Source organism: Cherax quadricarinatus, chromosome 41 (assembly GCF_038502225.1).
Source record: "Cherax quadricarinatus isolate ZL_2023a chromosome 41, ASM3850222v1, whole genome shotgun sequence".
NCBI classification, from domain to species: Eukaryota; Metazoa; Arthropoda; class Malacostraca; order Decapoda; family Parastacidae; genus Cherax; species Cherax quadricarinatus.
Window position 1 is genome coordinate 27,412,922 of NC_091332.1, and position 17,328 is coordinate 27,430,249.

Genomic DNA, 17,328 nt, shown 5'->3' on the forward strand with positions numbered 1-17,328 from the left:
GTTGATGAAGAAGTTATCAAGAGGTGGCTGGGAGGGCAGACGTTGATGAAGTCATCAAGAGGTGGCTGGGAGGGCAGACGTTGATGAAGAAGTTATCAAGAGGTGGCTGGGAGGGCAGACGTTGATGAAGAAGTCATCAAGAGGTGGCTGGGAGGGCAGACGTTGATGAAGAAGTTATCAAGAGGTGGCTGGGAGGGCAGACGTTGATGAAGAAGTTATCAAGAGGTGGCTGGGAGGGCAGACGTTGATGAAGAAGTTATCAAGAGGTGGCTGGGAGGGCAGACGTTGATGAAGAAGTCATCAAGAGGTGGCTGGGAGGGCAGACGTTGATGAAGAAGTTATCAAGAGGTGGCTGGGAGGGCAGACGTTGATGAAGAAGTTATCAAGAGGTGGCAGGGAGGGCAGACGTTGATGAAGAAGTTATCAAGAGGTGGCTGGGAGGGCAGACGTTGATGAAGTCATCAAGAGGTAGCTGGGAGGGCAGACGTTGATGAAGAAGTCATTAAGAGGTGGCAGGGAGGGCAGACGATGATGAAGAAGTCATCAAGAGGTGGCAGGGAGGGCAGACGTTGATGAAGAAGTTATCAAGAGGTGGCTGGGAGGGCAGACGTTGATGAAGTTATCAAGAGGTGGCTGGGAGGGCAGACGTTGATGAAGAAGTTATCAAGAGGTGGCAGGGAGGGCAGACGTTGATGAAGTCATCAAGAGGTGGCTGGGAGGGCAGACGTTGATGAAGAAGTTATCAAGAGGTGGCTGGGAGGGCAGACGTTGATGAAGAAGTCATCAAGAGGTGGCTGGGAGGGCAGACGTTGATGAAGAAGTTATCAAGAGGTGGCTGGGAGGGCAGACGTTGATGAAGAAGTTATTAAGAGGTGGCTGGGAGGGCAGAAGTTGATGAAGAAGTTATCAAGAGGTGGCTGGGAGGGCAGACTTTGATGAAGAAGTTATCAAGAGGTGGCTGGGAGGGCAGACGTTGATGAAGAAGTTATCAAGAGGTGGCTGGGAGGGCAGACGTTGATGAAGAAGTCATCAAGAGGTGGCTGGGAGGGCAGACGTTGATGAAGAAGTCATCAAGAGGTGGCAGGGAGGGCAGACGTTGATGAAGAAGTTATCAAGAGGTGGCTGGGAGGGCAGACGTTGATGAAGAAGTTATCAAGAGGTGGCAGGGAGGGCAGACGTTGATGAAGAAGTTATCAAGAGGTGGCTGGGAGGGCAGACGTTGATGAAGAAGTTATCAAGAGGTGGCTGGGAGGGCAGACGTTGATGAAGTTATCAAGAGGTGGCTGGGAGGGCAGACGTTGATGAAGAAGTCATCAAGAGGTGGCTGGGAGGGCAGACGTTGATGAAGAAGTTATCAAGAGGTGGCTGGGAGGGCAGACGTTGATGAAGTTATCAAGAGGTGGCTGGGAGGGCAGACGTTGATGAAGAAGTCATCAAGAGGTGGCGGGGAGGGCAGACGTTGATGAAGAAGTTATCAAGAGGTGGCTGGGAGGGCAGACGTTGATGAAGAAGTCATCAAGAGGTGGCTGGGAGGGCAGACGTTGATGAAGAAGTTATCAAGAGGTGGCTGGGAGGGCAGACGTTGATGAAGAAGTTATCAAGAGGTGGCTGGGAGGGCAGACGTTGAAGAAGTTATCAAGAGGTGGCTGGGAGGGCAGACGTTGAAGAAGTTATCAAGAGGTGGCTGGGAGGGCATATGATCAGGTCAGCTCAACAAAATAATCATACCAGATCTTACAATTATGCAGTTAACACTAACAACAACAGCAATAGGAACACGTAGCGAACACTAGCTTCACAACCACGTAGTGAACACTAGCTTCACAACCACGTAGTGAACACTAGCTTCACAACCACGTAGTGAACACTAGTTTCACAACCACATAGTGAACACTAGCTTCACAACCACGTAGTGAACACTAGTTTCACAACCACGTAGTTAACACTAGTTTCACAACCACGTAGTGAACACTAGCTTCACAACCACGTAGTGAACACTAGCTTCACAACCACGTAGTGAACACTAGCTTCACAACCACGTAGTGAACACTAGCTTCACAACCACGTAGTGAACACTAGCTTCACAACCACGTAGTGAACACTAGTTTCACAACCACGTAGTTAACACTAGTTTCACAACCACGTAGTGAACACTAGCTTCACAACCACGTAGTGAACACTAGCTTCACAACCACGTAGTGAACACTAGTTTCACAACCACGCAGTGAACACTAGTTGCGCAACCACGTAGTTACCAATAACAACAACAACCCGTAGTGAACACTAGTTTCACAACCACGTAGTTAACATTAACAACAACAACACGTAGTGAACACTAGTTTCACAACCACGTAGTTAACATTAACAACAACAACACGTAGTGAACACTAGTTTCACAACCACGTAGTAAACACTAGTGTTCACTACGTGTTTTTGTTCATGTTAACTACGTGGTTGTGAAACTAATGTTCACTACGTATTGTTGTTGTTGTTAGTGTTAACTACGTGGTTGTGAAACTAGTGTTCACTACGTGGTTGTGAAACTAGTGTTCACTACATGGTTGTGAAACTAGTGTTCACTACATGGTTGTGAAACTAGTGTTTACTACGTGATTGTGAAACTAGTGTTCACTACATGGTTGTGAAACTAGTGTTCACTACGTGGTTGTGAAACTAGTGTTCACTACGTGGTTGTGAAACTAGTGTTCACTACGTGGTTGTGAAACTAGTGTTCACTACGTGGTTGTGAAACTAGTGTTCACTATGTGGTTGTGAAACTAGTGTTCACTACGTGGTTGTGAAACTAGTGTTCACTACGTGGTTGTGAAACTAGTGTTCACTACGTGGTTGTGAAACTAGTGTTCACTACGTGGTTGTGAAACTAGTGTTCACTACGTGGTTGTGAAACTAGTGTTCACTACGTGGTTGTGAAACTAGTGTTCACTACGTGGTTGTGAAACTAGTGTTCACTACGTGGTTGTGAAACTAGTGTTCACTACGTGGTTGTGAAACTAGTGTTCACTACGTGGTTGTGAAACTAGTGTTCACGACGTGGTTGTGAAACTAGTGTTCACTACGTGGTTGTGAAACTAGTGTTCACTACGTGGTTGTGAAACTAGTGTTCACTACGTGGTTGTGAAACTAGTGTTCACTACGTGGTTGTGAAGCTAGTGTTCACTACGTGGTTGTGAAACTAGTGTTCACTACGTGGTTGTGAAACTAGTGTTAACTACGTAGTGTACACTAGTTTCACAACCACGTAGTGAATAACATTAACAACGCACAGTGAACACTAGTTTCACTACCACGTAGTTAACACTAACAACAACACGTAGTGAACGCTAGCTTCATAACCACGTAGTTAACACTAACAACAACAACAACAACACGTACTGAACACTAGTTTCACAACCACGTAGTTAACACAACAACAACAACACGAAGTGAACACTAGTTTCACAACCAAGTAGTTAACACTAATTTCTCAACCACGTAGTGAACACTAGTTTAAGAACCACGTAGTTAACACTAACACATAGTGAATACTAGTTTCACAACCACGTAGTGAACACTAGTTTAACAACCATGTAGTTAACACTAACAACAACAACAGCACGTAGTTAACACTAGTTTCACAACCACGTAGTTAACACTAACAAAAACAGCACGTAGTTAACACTAGTTTCACAACCACGTAGTTAACACTAACAACAACAGCACGTAGTTAACACTAGTTTCACAACCACGTAGTTAACACTAACAACAACAACAACAGCACGTAGTTAACACTAGTTTCACAACCACGCAGTTAACACTAACAACAACAACAGCACGTAGTTAACACTAGTTTCACAACCACGTAGTTAACACTAACAACAACAACAGCACGTAGTTAACACTAGTTTCACAACCACGTAGTTAACACTAACAACAACAACAGCACGTAGTTAACACTAGTTTCACAACCACGTAGTTAACACTAACAACAACAACAGCACGTAGTTAACACTAGTTTCACAACCACGTAGTTAACACTAACAACAACAGCACGTAGTTAACACTAGTTTCACAACCACGTAGTTAACACTAACAACAACAACAACAGCACGTAGTTAACACTAGTTTCACAACCACGCAGTTAACACTAACAACAACAACAGCACGTAGTTAACACTAGTTTCACAACCACGTAGTTAACACTAACAACAACAACAGCACGTAGTTAACACTAGTTTCACAACCACGTAGTTAACACTAACAACAACAACAGCACGTAGTTAACACTAGTTTCACAACCACGTAGTTAACACTAACAACAACAACAGCACGTAGTTAACACTAGTTTCACAACCACGTAGTTAACACTAACAACAACAGCACGTAGTTAACACTAGTTTCACAACCACGTAGTTAACACTAACAACAACAACAACAGCACGTAGTTAACACTAGTTTCACAACCACGCAGTTAACACTAACAACAACAACAGCACGTAGTTAACACTAGTTTCACAACCACGTAGTTAACACTAAAAACAACAACAGCACGTAGTTAACACTAGTTTCACAACCACGTAGTTAACACTAACAACAACAACAGCACGTAGTTAACACTAGTTTCACAACCACGTAGTTAACACTAACAACAACAACAGCACGTAGTTAACACTAGTTTCACAACCACGTAGTTAACACTAACAACAACAACAGCACGTAGTTAACACTAGTTTCACAACCACGTAGTTAACACTAACAACAACAACAGCACGTAGTTAACACTAGTTTCACAACCACGTAGTTAACACTAACAACAACAGCACGTAGTTAACACTAGTTTCACAACCACGTAGTTAACACTAACAACAACAACAACAGCACGTAGTTAACACTAGTTTCACAACCACGCAGTTAACACTAACAACAACAACAGCACGTAGTTAACACTAGTTTCACAACCACGTAGTTAACACTAAAAACAACAACAGCACGTAGTTAACACTAGTTTCACAACCACGTAGTTAACACTAACAACAACAACAGCACGTAGTTAACACTAGTTTCACAACCACGTAGTTAACACTAACAACAACAACAGCACGTAGTTAACACTAGTTTCACAACCACGTAGTTAACACTAACAACAACACACTTTGTACACACGTCTACATTCTATATTCATTTAAGTTAATTTTTACCGTAAGTCGTCGCTCTGTGTATGTATTTCGTTGTCAATATACCTGTCATTTATGTGTGTGTGTGTGTGTGTGTGTGTGTGTGTGTGTGTGTGTGTGTGTGTACCAGTCATGCCTACCTGTGTGTGTACCAGTCATGCCTACCTGTGTGTGTACAAGTCATGTCTACCTGTGTGTGTACCAGTCATGTCTGCCTGTGTGTGTACAAGTCATGTCTACCTGTGTGTGTTCCAGTTATGTCTACTTGTGTGTGTAGCAGTCATGTCTGCCTGTGTGTGTACAAATCATGTCTGCCTGTGTGTGTGTACCAGTCATGTCTACCTGTGTGTGTAGCAATCACGTGGTATAATTGCTTGAAACAATGGTATGAAACTCCGTGGCATGAGGTTTAACATGTATGTAGTAGCGTTCATTTTCACAGTGTAGTGGAAGACTGGAATGGTCTCCCCACAGTGGTTATTGGTCCCTCATCAGTTCAGTCTCCTGAATACCAGCTGAACACTCACACTTAACACAACTGGACGCAGGTAGGTACCTGGCTAACACCCAGGCACCTACTTACTGCTAGGTGAACAGGGACAGCGGGTGTTTTAAGGAAGCACGCCCCAATATTTCCACCTGTACCGGGGATCGAACCACGGACCTCAGTTTGTGAGGCGAGTGTGCTACCAACCGAGCTACTCTGAATGTTCCATTGTTCACACCCACCTAAAGCACAAAACTAGAAAAAGAACTAAAGAACAGAAGTCCACAATACCGTAGCTGGAACAAGTCAACAGAATTCCACAATTAGGAAAGGTCCATCCTGGACCATTGTCAAGTCACAACTGGGAGAGAAGAGAAGGCCTATAGTTGTACCAATAAGATAAATTAGCGATAGAAGATCTATAGTTGACAGTAGAGTAGCCAACTACAACACGTCCTACCATTATAGTATTTTATATTTTTTCCCCTCGTTTCATGATAGTATTGACCGCAGAGAGTGGAGTGTGAAAAGAGAGCCTTCTGCTTTACTATCCAGGCCTCAACCATCAATAAAATAATAAACCATACCCCCGGCCGGGATTGAACCCGCGGTCATAGAGTCTCAAAACTCCAGCCCGTCGCGTTAGCCACTAGACCAGCATACGGTGTCACACTGAAGTGAAAATCTATTATCTGAAACTCCCCCCCCCGTCTGTCTCTCTCTCTGTTTGTCTGTCTGTATTCACCTAGCTCACCTAATTGTGACTAAAAAGATTGAGTCAAAGCTCCTGGACCGGTCTCTTCACTGGTCACTCATTCCTGTTCCACGAGCTTTATCATATCTCTTCTTAAGGTTATGTATAGATCTGTCTGTCAGTCTGTCTGTCTGTCCCTATGTCTGTCTGTCTCTATGTCTGATTGTCTGTTATCTGTTTGTCTGTCTGTCTCTGTGTCTGATTGTTTCTCTCTTAACATTTTTTGCTGCTCCTCTTCCCTCCTTCTTCTCTTGTTGTTCCGCGTACTGATGCTGTTCCTCCTCCTGTTCCTGCTCCTCCTCCTGCTCCTGCTCCTGCTTCCCCTGCTCCTACCCCTGCTCCTGCTTCTCCTCCGGCTCCTGCTCCACCTCCTTCTCCTACTCCTCGTGCTCCTCCTCCTCCTGCTGCTCATCCTACTTCTCCTGTTCCTGGTCCTCCTGCTGGTCCTCCTGCTGCTCTTCCTGTTCCTCCTCCTGCTCCTCCTGCTTCTCCTGCTCCTGATCCTCCTGCTGCTGCTCCTCCTGCTCCTCCTCCTGCTCCTTCTGCTTCTGGTCCTACTGCTGCTCCTCCTCCTCCTCCTCCTGCTCCTCCTTTTGCTCCTGCTCCTAATCCTTCTCCTCCTGCTGCTCCTCCTGCTGCTCCTCCTGCTCCTGCTCTTCCTCCTGCTTTTCCTCCTGCTCCTCCTGCTGCTGCTCCTCCTCCTGCTCCTCCTCCTGCTTTTCCTCCTGCTCCTCCTCCTGCTGCTCCTACTCCTCCTCTTCACATCCGTCCCATACAACCAGCACCTCCAGTAAGGTTCACAAATGCGGGTGGTAATACCCATTTGTACCAATAACTCCACAGTTCCGGAGGCGGTGACGTGGAACAGCTATGTCACTTATCCGGACACCCCTCTCACTTATCCGGACACCCCTCTCACTTATCCGGACACCCCTCTCACTTATCCAGACACCCCTCTCACTTATCCGGACACCCTCTCACTTATCCGGACACCCTCTCACTTATCCGGACACCCTCTCACTTATCCGGACACCATCTTACCTATCCGCACATCGTCTCACTTATCATGACACCCTGTCACGACTATCAGTCACTGTCACAACTATTAGTCACTGTCACGACCATCAGTCACTGTCACGACTCTGTCACGGTCACGACTATCAGTCACTGTCACAACTATCAGTCACTGTTACGACTATCAATCACTGTCACGACTATGAGTCACTGTCACGACTATCAGCCACTGTCACGACTATCAGCACTGTCACGACTATCAGTCACTGTTACGACTATCAGTCACTGTTACGACTATCAGTCACTGTGACGACTATCAGTCACTGTTACGACAATCAGTCACTGTTACGACAATCAGTCACTGTGACGACTATCAGTCACTGTCACAATTATCAGTCACTGTCACGACTATCAGTCACTGTCACGACTATCAGTCACTTTCACAACTATCACTCACTGTCACAACTATCAGTCACTGTCATAACTATCAGTCACTGTCACAACTATCAGTCACTGTCACGACTACCAGTCACTGTCAGGACTATCAGTCACTGTCACGAGTATCAGTCACTGTCACGACTATCAGTCACTGTCACAACTATTAGTCACTATCACGACTATCAGTTATTGTCACGACTATCAGTCACTGTCACAACAATCAGTCACTGTCAAGACTATCAATCACTGTCACGACTATCAGTCACTGTCACGGCTATCAGTCACTGTCACGACTACCACTCACTGTCAAGACTATCAGTCACTGTCACGACTATCAGTCACTGTCACGACTATCATTGTCACGACTACCAGTCACTGTCAAGACTATCAGTCACTGTGAAGACTATCAGCTACCGTCAACTATCAGTCACTGTCGCAACTATCAGTCATTGTCAAGACTATCAGTCACTGTTACCTTATCAACCACTCTCAGAACTATTAATCACTGTCACAACTGTCAGTCACTGTCACAACTATCAGTCACTGTTACGGCTATCAACCACTCTCAGAACTATTAATTACTGTCAAGAATATTTAAATTCATGTCATTATAGTATATTCCCAGTTTATATACATTGACAGATACATTCCTCGTGATGTATATTCACTGACATACTCGTTTTATACAGTGGAGAGTGAAGTGGTGGAGGCAGGACCCATACATAGCTTGAAGAAGAGGTACAATAAGGTTCTTGGATCAGGGAGAGTAAACCCTAGTAGAGACTAGCAAAGATGCGGGGCCAGAAGTTATGTGGCTCGACCCCTGCAACCACAAATAGGTGAGTACGTGTCAGTGTACCGCATACACACTGAAAGATAGTATAAACCTTGGTAATAAATACCGACAAGTTGGTTTAGAAAGACACGTGAGCAAACACATGAACATATTTGTTATATACCGACGTTTTATCTTCGGTCTGTGTTAGAAGTGATCAAGGTCTCAGGACCGAAAAGTTTTCGAATAAATGTGTCCTATTGCGTGCAGCCAGCAGCAACAGCCTGGTTGATCAGGCTCTGATCCACCAGGAGGCCTGGTCTCAGACCGGGCCGCGGGGGCGTTGACCCCCGGAACTCTCTCCAGGTAAACTCCAGGTATTGTTTGCTGACGTGTGTTTCTAAACCACACTGAAAGATATATACCTGTCAGTATATATGAAGTACACTGAGATATATACATTTCTCGATGTATATACACTGGCAGTTAACTTGGTTCCAATGAACTTCAACGCTTGTAGGTTCCATTCTCCTGTAAATGATTTGAAAATACTTATTACGTGGGTAAAATACTGTCAGTAGATCTCACTACACATTCCGGCCTAATAGGCCCAACTTCTTTAAATACTGGACTTAAAAAATTACAGTTAGGTGAGAACTCCTTGTTATTATGGTCCCAGTTGGTGAGTATTAAATCGTCCTTATTACAACTTACGATGTACTGTGAAGGACAGTTTATCGCTGTCTACACGAGAGTACGTCGAAGAGTGCATCTATGTTCTTACATTACTCTTCAAGAATGACTTTTAGGGAGGCTTCAACTGTTCTGAGTTTCAGGACTCTCTTACCACCAGTTTTATCCCTCACCAGTTTCCTGATTCGTCTGTTACAGTGTTATTACAACTTCGTGAGTCATGCGTTGAGTGATTTTAGTAGTTTACTAATGCAGAAGCTCTTAGTACTGTGTGAAGGATATCACGTACATACCGTTGTAACGTTTCAGTGTAGAAAATGGACTGCGTAAATGTCAACTGATCCTGAGGATCTAGTGGTCGTGTAACACGGAGTTCCTAGAGAAGTGTGTGATTATTTTCCGAGTGTTCTCTAAGCTACACTTCTCTCATGTCATGAGTGAGAACCGACTCTGTGCTTCACTTATCATCAACACTTACAAGGATAACAAATTTTTGGAGAGATTCGTAGCTGTCCCTAACAATAAGACGGCTAGTAATTTTTACAATGCTTTTTTTAAGTGTAATCTTAATGCAGATACTTCCACCGGCACTTCTATTAAGAACTAAACCAGCCAGGCTACCTATAACCAAGAATGCTGTATTTTTCATACCATATAGTCTGCAGTAGTCCTCAACTTTCCTACACAAGTGGGCCACATTCCATGGTCAAATGTGTGATGAGGGCAGCGGTGTGGAACCTACATAATAGTGAATTCATAAATTCATGCGAGGGCCCCATCCATTTCCTAGAAGGGCCACATGCGGCCTGCAGGCCGCATGTTGGTGACCCCTGGTGCGGAGAGACTTCCTGGGAAGGAGATGAATTGTATAAAATACCGACAAGATGGAATGACTGCGTTCTACATCGATGCTTCCAAAACCATTTAATCAACTACAAAGAAGCAAGACTCATCGTCAGGGAAGAAGAAACTCAGTGTCGCAGGATCTTGGAATCATCAGTCATCTGTATAACTAACAACGGCTGTCACAACATAACTGATCCCCTTGCCAGGAAACTTCAGCATCGTTATCCTACATAACACACCTACTCACTCATCCGTCTTATATACATCCTACCCAGCATTTTCCACCTGACTCTCTATCCTAAATTTACTCATGTACTCTTCACGCAGGTAAATCTGTTTGTGACTTGATAAAACTCATTGTGTGGGCAAAACGTAGCCAATAAAGGATACCATTATAATGCATTTGTGTCTATTTTTCCAATTTCCCAGGAAATTTCACACCCGTGCCAGTGAACATAAACACGAATAACAATGTTAATTCCTGTGCTGTGACTAAAGTTTCCCAGATGTTGCACAGGTGTCTCATTCTTCAATTCCCATATTGTTTACTGACAGCCACGACCACTTGAGGAAGTGGAGTGATGTCATCAGTCACAGAGGATAAATAAATACTTCTCGGTAGCGTCAGTGCGTGGAATTAAATTTCATCAAAGAATTGGACACCTGTGGAACAAGTAGGAATTTTTATTATACAGATGTTTAGTCAACCAGTGAGCAAAAAAACAGAAGACTGAAGAGGTTGAAGATGAGGTAATCAGTCCATCGGCCTAGGAGCATGTGTTCAGTACCCTAAAAAAACCATATCACGGGCAGGGTTAGAACCCGCGATCAGGGTCATAAAACTCCAGACCGACTCGTCAGCCAGTCTTGATGAATCTGATTCATCATGACTACCCAGTATTGTATTGATAAGCCACTGGTTGATCAAACGTCTTCATATTAAAGATACTCGGTTGTTGCACACGTCTAGAGACTCACGAAATCGTAATAACACGACTGTAAACAAATCACTCTCTGAATGCTCTGAAGAGCTTCCAACGAAACCACTTGCCATGGGTTCACACTCCACCCGCTCCGTGGCATGTTGCACGCGTGTCTAATTCTTCAGTGTGTCGGTATTGTATATCACTGATGCTATGAATCAATCTCATTACTCTTATCAATACGGTTGTCATCAACGCAGCGAGCTTCAGCATCTCCGGACTTTTGGCTATGTTGATTGTAGGCCGTCAGGACACAGCTGTCATATAACGTCACTTACTATTTAGAGCATCCCGCCTACACTACAGCTCACCACCACACTACTACATATATTTCTTAATATTTCCGTCTCTGTATTACATTGGTAAGGACACTGGTTTAAAACAACATCGGGGGGAGTTGAATGATAGCTCTAGGCCTTTCGTGTTGTGATCGTCATATCATCAGGAGCTTGCAATCTTGCAGAAAAGAGGAAGAGGTCCATGTAAATACGATCAGGAGAAGCGTGTTTGCTGGAGTAAGGCAGAGAGGTAGCCTCCAGCCTGTCTCACCCCAAACACGCTTCTCCTGATCGTATTTGCTTGGATCTCCTCTTTTCTGCAATATTACAAGCTCCTGATGATGTGTTGATCACAACACGAAAGGCCTAGAGCTATCATTCGACTCCCCCCGATGTTGCTTTGAACCAGTGTCTTTACCAATGTAATACAGAGACTGAAATATTAAGAAATATATGTAGTAGTGTGGTGGTGAGCTGTAGTGTAGGCGGGATGCTCTAAATAGTAAGTGACGTTACATGACAGCTGTGTCCTGACGGCCTACAATCAACATAGCCAAAAGTCCGGAGATGCTGAAGCTCGCTGCGTTGATGACAACCGTATTGATAAAAGTAATGAGATTCATTCATAGCATCAATGATATACAATACCGACACACTGAAGAATTAGACACGCGTGCAACATGCCACGGAGCGGGTGGAGTGTGAACCCATGGCAAGTGGTTTCGTTGGAAGCTCTTCAGAGCATTCAGAGAGTGATTTGTTTACAGTCGTGTTATTACGATTTCGTGAGTCTCTAGACGTGTGCAACAACCGAGTATCTTTAATATGAAGACGTTTGATCATCCAGTGTTTTGGTGCCTCGATGTTTTTTCTTCTAGGGAAGATTTTATATAAATCTTACTCATTTATATCCTGTCATGTACGTAACTAGAGATTATTTACCATGATGAAGACTGAGACAGTGGCAGTGGCTTCTTCAGTCTATTACAGAGAAGATCGATGAAAGATGAGAAGTTTGAGGTAGTCAGTCCCTCAGCCTGGAGTCGATGTGTTCACTCCATCAATCTTTCACCATTCTTCTCTGTATTGGACTGAAGAAGTTACTGGCTGGCGAAACGTTTCCATAAATAAAGATTCCCAAATGTTACACAAGTGTCTTTTTTTTAATCTGTTGCTTTCTATACCAGTTATGTCACATTATCTACAATGTTTAAGATATATATCTTAGGGAAGGTTCAAGTGGTCAGTGAATGTGTGTGTGTGTGTGTGTGTGTGTGTGTGTGTGTGTGTGTGTGTGTGTGTGTGTTTGTGGGCTTAAAAAGATAAAGATAATTATTTTATTTCTTTGCAAGGTTACGATGTGTATATAAATTTTGATTTGTTAGGAACAAAGAAAGTCACTAATATGTCACTAATTTTGCTTATGTGTACCTTACTTTACATGAAAAAAAAACTTAACTACGTGTTTATTTTTTGAAGGGAGAAACAGTGTTAAAAGCTAGCTCTTGGTCCCATTTCTTAACGTTCGATCGACTGTCACTGGAATTGCGTATTGTCTCAAGGTTGTAATTTAATTTCAATTTATCTATAACCATAGCGATTTGTTTTACTTATTCCTGTTAAAGAGGTCATACTTATCCACCCTATATATATATGAGCATAAAAATCAAGCACTGCAGCAGGCCTACTGGCCCGTGCTAGGCAGGTCCAAGTCACACCCATCCACACCCATTCATGTCAGCAGAAAATTTCTCTTCAGTGAAGCTGCTCAGGAGTTTGCTCTTCTCATCCACAATTTTATTACCTAACTAATACTTTCCTACATCATTTTTAAATATAATTTTTCCAACTTGAACCCAATACTGCGAGTCATGTCTTGTTGGTATGTTTTTACCACGTTATTTATAACTCTTTTATTTTTTATGTCTTCCATTTATACATCTCAGTCATATCCCCTTAATTCTTCGCCTTGGTAGATTATTATTATTATTATAATCAAAAAGAAGCGCTAAGCCACAAGGGCTGTACAGCTCGCCTTGGTAGAGAGTGCAAATTTCTGATTCACGGATCTTAACCTTCCCTGCATGTTTTCCAGCACTTGTCCATTCCGTAATACGGTGACCATAATCATGCAGCATATTCTAAATGAAGCCTAAATACCATATAAACTTGAAGATTCCTGTTATTTATACTTCTTGATATGAAGCCAAAAATTCTCTCAGCTTTATTATGAACACTTGGGCACGTTTGTCTCAGCTTGAGATTACAGCTAACAAGTGCTCCTAAAATATTTTTCGCATTCAGAGTCATTCAGATCTACATTACTAAGTTTATAAGTGTCATAGTTATTCTCTTTTCCCAGACCCACACCCTTATATTATTCTACATTGTACTGCATCTCTCACTTCTCCGACCACAGCATCAGTCTATCCAGATCTTGTAGCGGTATAGTTTTCTCGCCAGAATTATTCCGACGTCCTATTTTAGTGCCATTAGTCAACTTGTTTATGTTACTATTTATTCCCTCATCTATGACCCCTGTGGAACACTGTGACGCGTCCCCACTCTGATTTCTCCCAATTTATGCTAACTCTCTGTTGCCTGTCAATCTCCTATTTTCCACTTTTCTGGCACTATGTCAGTTTGTGGTGATATGTTGAAGAGAATAGCAAATAGTTGTTAAGTTTCTCCTTACATTCTTTTATAACCTTCGAGAACAGTTCATCAGTTCCCAGGGATTTATTTGGTTTTAACGTATCTGTTTGTCTGAGAACCGTTTCACTAGTAACACTGATCGTGTATAACATTTTTCTCTGTCCTGGCCTACAGTATATATTTTTTTTATTTTTTGAATGTGACTAGTATCTTCCTATGTAAAATCTGAGAAAAAATAAGTGTTGAAGATTGTACACATTTCCTTGTCACTGATAATAAGCAACCGTGGATTATTTTGTATGTTAATGTGCTGTTTCCATTCAGTTACTTCAGCTTCACATTGTTCCAAGAGGAGAAATGCCAGCTGCTCTAAGCTACATCAATTACCAGCTTAGAGCTGTATCAGCCTGGGGAAACCGATGGCAGGTAACATCTGCACCTGAGAAAACACAAATGATGGTCTTTAGGCACCATGATGCTAATGCCAGAGCAGTAGTAAGTATGACTGGGAGAGTGTCGGTACCCGGGGAAAAAGTTGATATCCTTGGGGTGAAATTTGACTCCAAACTGACCATGAAGAGCCACGTTGTAAATCTTGCAAACATTGCAGCCAGGAAGCTTACAGCACTTCAACGTATCTCGCATTTTCTCGACAGTAGGGATTGTAGGATTCTGTATGAGGCACAAGTACACTCGCACTTTGAGTATGCTCCAATTTCTTGATCTGCCTGCCCCCCCCCCTCCTCTCATCTGCGACTGCTTGACAGAGTAAAGAACAGAGCAAGACCCCTCATCTCTCGCCTGGACCCATCCTGGATAGATCTGTCATTTCAGCAGAGCCTTCAACACAGGAGGGATGTGGGTGGCTTTACTGTTATGTACAAAGCCAACACTGTCAATGTATCACACTTGGTTCCACTTCGAGGATAGCGAGAAGCAAGCTTCTATACCACAGGACGGGCAGAAAGCAGCAACTTCACTCTGTCTGTACCTTTCTCCAGAACATCACTTCATCTGAGATCATTTATCCCCAGGATGACTCGACAGCATTATGATGTCAACGAGATAAAGTCAGTTGATCAAATGAAAATGCTGGCCCACAGATGGCTCCAACTTCATCCTGTTCCCTACTTGTATGTTTCATAACAATAAAAATGCTTTCAAGTGAGCTGATGTAGGTAACAACTCTTAGCTTGTCAATAAAGTTAAGAATCCTTAACCTAACCTTATCAAACCCTGTGTAAAGAGAGAGAGAGAGAGAGAGAGAGGAGTAAGGAGTCTCAGGCATTCTGGTCTTCCTCTTGTGGGTTCCAGCTGTCATACACAGTATTTCCAAACTTAGTCCCTACTGCCCCACCTTTGATGATATATACCTTTGATTAGTTTCCAGAGTTTTTTCTATTTGCGATGCCCGGCCTTGAGCCATGCTCGTCTGGTGCTTGCCTGGTTGTGGAGAAAATTTTCCAGTAAAGGATGGGGGGAGGGGGGTAACTCTTAGCCCTCTCAGAAAGGGGCTAATGGACTCGACTTCCTTGTTCCCACAACAACATATTAAAAACATGTCACCTTCACGTCTCTCCTTGTTAGAATTTCTGCGCAACTACACAACGAGGGTTTAACCTTGAATAATTGCTCTTTCACAATTGCAGGAAAATTACAACAAAACCTGCTCTCTACTTAGTCTACAAGTCAGGGGCATTATAACTATGAACACATGGCTAAACAAGAAGGAAACATCTCTCTTGTGTTAATCTTTGTTTCAATGTCTAGTAGGAATGCTGAGATCAGCATTCCCTTTGTGGGTACGAGGACCTGCAGGCGCCCTGCAGAGCGGCAAACCAGACTGACTTCAGGACTCAGAGCGTACATATGTCACAAAATCTTCCATTGAGAACAAAGACAATAGTGAACTTGTGCGGTAAACTCTGAAATACTATCAATCTCGACTCTGAAATTTAACTAGTGTCAACAAATCAAGTGTAGTGATCAGCGTATAAATCACAATAATGTGTGCGTTAACGTGTGTGTTACGGCGTGAACTCAGGCATAACCAAAGGGACAAAATATTTCCTTACCAAGAATAACGAATGGTGTCAAAGTGACTTTGATCCATTACGAGTTAGGAATATAACTACCATCTGTAGCAGCCAACTCAAGACAACATATCAGGGTTATTAAACCTCCCCTACAACAAGCTAGAGGGAAATGGGTCGGTTACAATACCCAGGTAAATCCAGTCATACCTGAATTGTCTTATTTTAGCTGCATCTAGTAGGTAGAAATGGGGTTTGACTGGGTTTAACAATAGTTCCAGTGACACGAGGGCGATCCGCCCAACACCAGTGAGTACCAAAGTGAATTTCATTTACAATCAATTGTGAAATGCTGGATATATATATGCTCCTTTGGTGCAAATTTTAATTATACGTTACTCACTGCTCGACAGCTCAGCAGTGAGGACTTAACTCATTCCAAGGAGACTCCTTGAACCGCGGCTGCGAGAAGTTTGAGTCATCACTGAAGTTAACTATATTTTGGTTTATGTCGAAAAGTGGACTTGGCTTGTAAGTTTTCCCACGTTGGTTAACCAGGTTACTGCTACTGGTGGCTTGCTAACACACACATCCGTCACAGTCTGGTTGATCTGGCACCTGGTGAAGATACTTGTCCAGTTTCTTCCTGAAGACTTCTATACTTGTTCCAGCCGTGTTTCTGATAATCTTCTGTTAAGATCTTGAATAATCTCTCGCTCCACGGATGTTGATACAGTGTTCCCTTATTGTGCCCACCTCACCCTTCTTTTCATTAGGTTTATTTTGCACGTCCTCGCACACCTCTCACTCTAGTATGTTATGGTAGTGTGCAAACTTGGGACCAGGACCTCGAGTACTTTCCAGGTATTATTATAATGCATCTTTATCTCTTCTGCTCCACTGAGTACGAATTTAGGACTTTAAGGCGTTCCCAGTAATTTAAATGCTTTATTGGCTCAATGCGGGCCTGAATCTGTTCCAGCTCTGATGTGTGTGTGTGTGTGTGTGTGTGTGTGTGTGTGTGTGTGTGTGTGTGTGTGTGTGTGTGTGTGTGTGTGTGTATGTGTGTAAGTGTATGTGTGTGTACTCACCTAGTTGTACTCACCTAGTTGAGGTTGCGGGGGTCGAGTCCGAGCTCCTGGCCCCGCCTCTTCACTGATCGCTACTAGGTCACTCTCCCTGAGCCGTGAGCTTTATCGTA

At 43.3% G+C, this 17,328-nt stretch overlaps 1 protein-coding gene across 8 annotated transcripts in view; it reads right to left on the reverse strand.

Moving 5' to 3' along the window:
* The window catches only part of LOC128695950 (G-protein coupled receptor moody), a 284,935-nt gene that overhangs the window by 254,728 nt on the left and 12,879 nt on the right, over positions 1–17,328 (reverse strand). The window contains exon 2 of one of the 8 annotated variants that reach the window (XM_070093126.1): positions 5,950–6,019. The exons of the other annotated variants lie outside the window; for them this stretch is intronic. The gene's annotated coding sequence lies outside the window, so the exon portion shown is untranslated. The remainder of the gene's footprint in view (positions 1–5,949; positions 6,020–17,328) is intronic. 8 annotated transcript variants of the gene reach the window in all.